Source organism: Sorex araneus, chromosome X (genome assembly GCF_027595985.1).
Source record: "Sorex araneus isolate mSorAra2 chromosome X, mSorAra2.pri, whole genome shotgun sequence".
Classification (NCBI taxonomy): Eukaryota; Metazoa; Chordata; class Mammalia; order Eulipotyphla; family Soricidae; genus Sorex; species Sorex araneus.
The window spans coordinates 135,768,236-135,774,235 of record NC_073313.1 but is presented as its reverse complement, the minus strand read 5'-3'; positions in this window follow the sequence as shown (position 1 = coordinate 135,774,235).

The following is a 6,000-nucleotide window of genomic DNA, read 5'->3' as shown; positions in this document are numbered from 1 at the left end:
GCTCATTCTGAGTTCTGCACTCAGGGATCACTCCTGGTGGGCTCAGGGGACCATATGGGGTGCCAGGAGTTGAATCCGAGTCAGTCACATACAAGGCAAGCCTGTACTACTATCTGGTTCTGAATTTTCATATATATATTGCACTTTCCTGTTGCACTCTCTGGTCCTGGTTTTCATATACATATCATATGTTTCTGTTATGTTTGCCAATGGAAACCCATTTTTGAAAACATCCCTGAGTCCACACCTGGTAGCTCTCAGAAGCTACTTCTAGCTCTGTACTCAAGTAACCCTACTGGTGCTCAAGGGAGCATATATAGTGCTGGAACAGAACTAGAGTGGGTTTGGTGCCAGAGCAATAGTATAGTGGTAGGACATTTACCTTGCAGGTGGCCAACCTGAGTTCAAGCCATTCACTTCCATTTCCCTGTTTCTTCTTTTTCTTTTAATAGTGATTTTATAGTTTTTTTTAACAAATTGGTGTTTAAGGGGTTGGTGAGCTAATATAGGAGTTAAGGTGCTTTCCTTGAATGTGACTGATTTCAGTTTGATCCCAGTTACAGTATATGTTTCCTTGCACGCAGAGTCAGAAGCCCTGAGGATGATCAAGTGTGACCCAAATCTCACACTTCCAAATAGTACTGTTTGTTTGTTTTTGAACCCACCTGGAAGTGCTCAGGACTAACTCCTGACTCTGCACTCAAGGATCACTCCTGGTGGTGCTCAGGGAGCCATGTGGGGTGCCAGGAATAGAACCTGGGTCAGCCACATGCAAAGCAAGTTCCCTTCCCATTGTACTATCTCTCCAGCACCACATAGGTTTTTGATCTTCTTTATTAAGATGATTCCTATGTACTTTATAATTTTAGGGACAATAATCATTTTCTTTTTAAATTTTTTCTCCAATGTCATTTTTAGCAAACAAAATGCAATAGAGGCTGGCTCTTTAAGCCCATGTTCTCCTTTAAACACATATTTTGCTTTCTTGTCCTGATATTTGTTTGTTTTCCTATGTCCAATCCAGAGAAGGTTGTGTTCTTCCTTAACACACATTTCTCCCTCTCCCCTCATATCTTTCTAAATAAGTTTCAATAAAAAAGATAAGGGTCTATCTCACAGTGATTCAATTAAAAGTTTAAAAAAGGTCTTGTTTCACCACTTTGCTCCTCCTGAAATTCTTTTTTGTGAGGGAAAGATGACAGATACACAATGCCTGTGTCAACATTAGGACTGATATGATCTAGGCCGGGAATCTCCCTGAACACTGACAGATGATGTGGGTTGAGCACATAGGTGGAAATACTCTTCTCAGGTCTATTTTCCATACTCCCTACTTTACTGAACCACCAGCAAGACTACTTTTCACCTGCAGGCTATAACCTTCCCTTCCTTTAACTAAGCATGGGGGTCACAAAAATGTTGGCAACAGTCAAAGCTCTCTACATGTGCAACAACCAGAATTGAATTCAAATGCCACTGCATCAGGAATCCAGAGATATTTTGGCAACACTCACCTAGGTTGGGTTTCTGGGTGAAAGGGGATCACTATTAGAACCAGTTTCAGATGCTCAGGCCTAGACCAGGGTTTTCAAACTTACTTCTGCCACTTACCTGCCACCTGACCACCTTCTTCCTAAACTCTCCACACCTACTTTTCCATTCTTTGGTTTTGTTTTTCTTGTTTTTAGTCACACCTGGTGGTGCTCAGGGCTTACTCTTGGGTCTGCTCTGAAGGATCACTCCTGATCGGCTTGGGGGACCAAATGGAATGCTGGGGATTGAACCCAGGTTGACCTCATGCAAGGCCAAAACCTAACTGATATACTATTACTCCGGCCAAAACGCCTGCTTTTCCAATCTGCATCTCCAACAAAAGTCACCAGGCCTGGCAAGCAGACATGGAATATGCTGGAACAAGCTATGTGGTGAGAACATTAACTTCCTTCATCCATTCGGTTAGGTCTGCCTGCACTGTTCACTCCCAATATCCAATTCTACTCTCCACCCTTTCAGCACTGGAACTAGAACTTCCCACAACTTGCTGACCCCTGGCTCTACAAAGATGGAGGTGAGGGGCGGGATTGTCACGGGGGTATTTAAAGTGAACGAAAAAATTGTTACCATCTGTATTCTTATTTCTAATGACCCATTTGATAAATAAATAATTGCTACAAAATAAACCCATGGGATCCCCATGGCTTGGTATGCAAAAAATAAATAAAATGCAATATATTTCTACTCATCAATTAAAAAAATTATTGAATCACCATTTTCAGTTTCAACACTGAATAGGTATGTTATCTGTGGCTTGTGGTATATGTCGTTTACTATATTGAGGTAAGTTCCTTCTATCTACAATCTAAGATGGGTTTTCTAAAAAATTATAAATGGTCATTGAATCTTGCTGGATGCTTTCTCTGCATCTATTGTTATGATCATATGCAATTATTTGGTTTGGGGGCCACAATCAGTGGTGTTCAGGGCTTACTCCACAGTGTATGTCCCACCCTCAAACGAGATCAAAAGCAATCTCTAGCTAATGTTGCTGCCTACCTTCTGAATAAAATGCTGGTCTCTCTACTCAAATTCAATACATGGATTATCACTGTATCACTGTCATTCCTTTGTTCATCGATTTGCTCTAGCGGGCACCAGTAACGTCTCCAGTGTGAGACTTGTTGTTACTGTTTTCGGCATATCGAAAACGCCACGGGTAGAATGCCAGGCTCTGCCGTGCAAGCGCGATACTCTTAGTAGCTTGCTGGGCTCTCCTAGAGGGACGGAGGAATCGAACCCGGGACGGCAGCATGCAAGACAAATGCTTTACCCACTGTGCTATTGCTCTAGCCCTACATGGATTAAAAGGGATTAATTAAAAACTCAACTCCTCCCTTTCTTTTATTTTTTGATTTTGGGCCAAACCTGGCAGATGCTCAGGGGCGTCTCCTGGCTTTGCACTTAGAAATTATTCCTGGTACGTGTTACTGGACCCATGACCAGACTGAGGACCATATAATGAGGGCAAAGCAGGCAGTCTTATCACCTGTGCTATTGCCGCGGCCCTTCCTCCCTTCTTTTGAAACCTGAATTAGTTTTAGGGAGAGAAGAGGGAAGTCTCTCTTTAGAGTCCTGTTCTCAGAAATCTACAGGTAAGAAAGCAATCTGGTAAACGATTTCTCTTTCCCTGGGGAGTAATTTGCATTTCCAAGTGAAACCTATTCGATAGGGAATTTGCAGCAAAATATGAAACCTGCAGATATTTCATTGAAATGAAATTCAACCTCTGTAGGGCACATGGTTTGTTGTAGTTGTCTTTTTTTGTGGGAGGAAATTGAAGGACTAATTAAATTTATATCGAAGGGCCTTTTGGCTTTGACTTTTCCGTAATATTAGCTTACAATTACAGCTAATCTCATTATTCTTGCTCAAAAGTGGGCAGAACTAACTTAAGATGTGATATTAACATATTTCCAAGAAAACCCTACCTAAAGACAATTTCAATGCATGTGTTTAATCAACTGGCAGCGCACCGCCGAGATGTGATCCCAGGGGCCGCACGTGTGTGCGGCCTCTCCGCAGCTCCACAAGCATGAATCCAGACCCAACAAAACCTCTTTCGGCATGGGCAACTCCTCGCAGAATGTCTCCAGCCTGAGAACCAAGCCTCGGCCCCGTGCCCACCCAGGAGGGGAAAGGTATTTCTCTCTCTCGCCTCTTTCTCTCCGTGATGAAGGGCTCGGTGTCCGCCATATTAAGACGACCACAGATGGGATTTACGACAAAAACTGCAGCAAAAGGACACGAGGGTGCTCTTGGGAAGGTGGGAGGCACCGGCCCCTCCCACCACCGAGATGTGATCCCGGGGGCCGCACACATGTGCGGCCTCTCCCCAGCTGCACAAGCGTGATTCCAGACCCAGCAAAACCTCTTTCGGCATGGGCAACTCCTCGCAGAATGTCTCCAGCCTGAGAACCAAGCCTCGGCCCTGTGCCCGCCCAGGAGGGGAAAGGTATTTCTCTCTCTCGCCTCTTTCTCTCCGGGGATGAAGGGCGCGGTGTCTGCCATATTAAGACGACCACAGATTGGGTTTTCAAGCCTGTAATTATTTAATATCTGGAAGAAATCTCCCTGGACTTCTTGTTAAAGTACAGAAATTCAAAACCGTGCGGCCGCTATTGCGGCCGCGCGACCTTATTTGTCTTCACAGTAGGTCTGAATCTAGTGGGGTACTCCTAACAACAATAGTGAGGTTTGTGTTGAAATATTGAATGTAACTAAAGTAAACAGAATGTAAAATGAAACTTATCAGTTACAAGGTAGGGGGTGGGGGGGCGGGATGGGAGGTGTACTGTGTGCGTTTTTTTTTTTTTGGTGGTGGTATATGGGCACTGGTGAAGAGATGGTTGTTTCAGCATTGAGACCTAAGCCTGAAAGCATTGTAATCTTCCACACGGTGATTTAATAAAATAAAATTTAAAAAAATAAATAAAAAATAAAAATAATGAACACCAAAGGGAATGAACTCAGTTTACAGGTCACATGTTATATAATACATAGTCTTAAAAAATGTTTTTGTCTCCCAATTTTTTAGATAGATTGCATTCTGCTAGTAATTGTTCTCCCATAATGAAACTAGACTAGGTTTATTTATAGAAAACTCAAATTAGTCAGACTTCTTATGATGGCAAACATTCCCCCTGAGCAAAAGCTGCAAGATTTCATATGGCACTGTTTTGTGTAACACAGCATCACATTTTCAGATATTTTTTGATAAAAATTTAATCACATTTTCAGAACTGGTTCAAAGGAAATCATCTACATGAGTAAAAAACAAGAAGGCATCATTTACTGGTCAATGTTTTTGAGGTGTAAGAAATATTTTGCTATAACAAGAAAATAACTGCTATAATTTTTAAAGACATTTTTAACGAGTAAAGGTATAAATATTTTCACAAGAGCAAAAAATATTATCTAACTAGTAACTTCTCAGTAAATAAAATTTTAAAAAGTATGTTGGCGAGAAAGAAAAGAATCCCAGATGGAATATTGTGATATAGGTATGAAGAATAAGCAAGAATATTTATGAGGTTTTGCATATAAAATAAAAATACATTCGGAAAATAAAAAAAACTGGCAGCTATGATGGCCTTAATCATTTCACAGCTTCTTTAGATATCTATTGAAGATCTTATATTTCTACTTATTTAATTCAATATTATACTGGGTATCATCACATCCGGCATGCACAGGGGTTAGTCCTGGCTCTGCACTCAGGAATTACTCCTGGCGGTGCTCAGGGGACCATACAGGATGCTGGGAATCAAACCCGGGTCAGTCACGTGCAAGGCAAACAGCCTACCCACTGTGCTATCACTCCAGCCAAGAAAATTTAAGATTTTTAAGGCAGTTTCCCTGCAAGTGGCAACTGAGTGTCCTGAACACCCCTAAAATAAATAAGCATATCTCTAAATTTTTTATTCATAGAAGAGTAGTGCTAGAAGGAACACAGATGTTTTAGTGTAGAATATTCACATCAAAAAAAAAGATAATAGGGGCCAAGATGTGTTTGAGTACAGTCCAGGGAGTAGGGCATTTTCCTTGCACATGCTGACACAGGTTTGATCCATGGCATCCCATAAAGGCCCCCAAGTACTGCAAGGAGTAATCCCTGAGCAATGCAGGGTGTGGTCCCAAATTCCCCACAAAAATAAAGATAATAGTGGGGCAGGAGTGGGTAGGTGCTGGTAATTCCTGAGTGCAGAGCCAGTTGTATCCACTGTGCATCGCCGGGTGTGACCCAAAAAGAAAAAAATTAAAAAATTAAAAAAATAAAAACTTTTATTTAGCAGGTATCAGGAAGGAGAGAATGTAGGTTTTTCCAGATTGAGGAGACCTGAATAACTTTGGGGAAGGGGTTCATTGTGGAAATTCCTCTGGCTTGAAGTTCTGTGCATAAAGTTAATCAGTTAAAAGAGGAAGGTTACAAAATCAATACCCAAA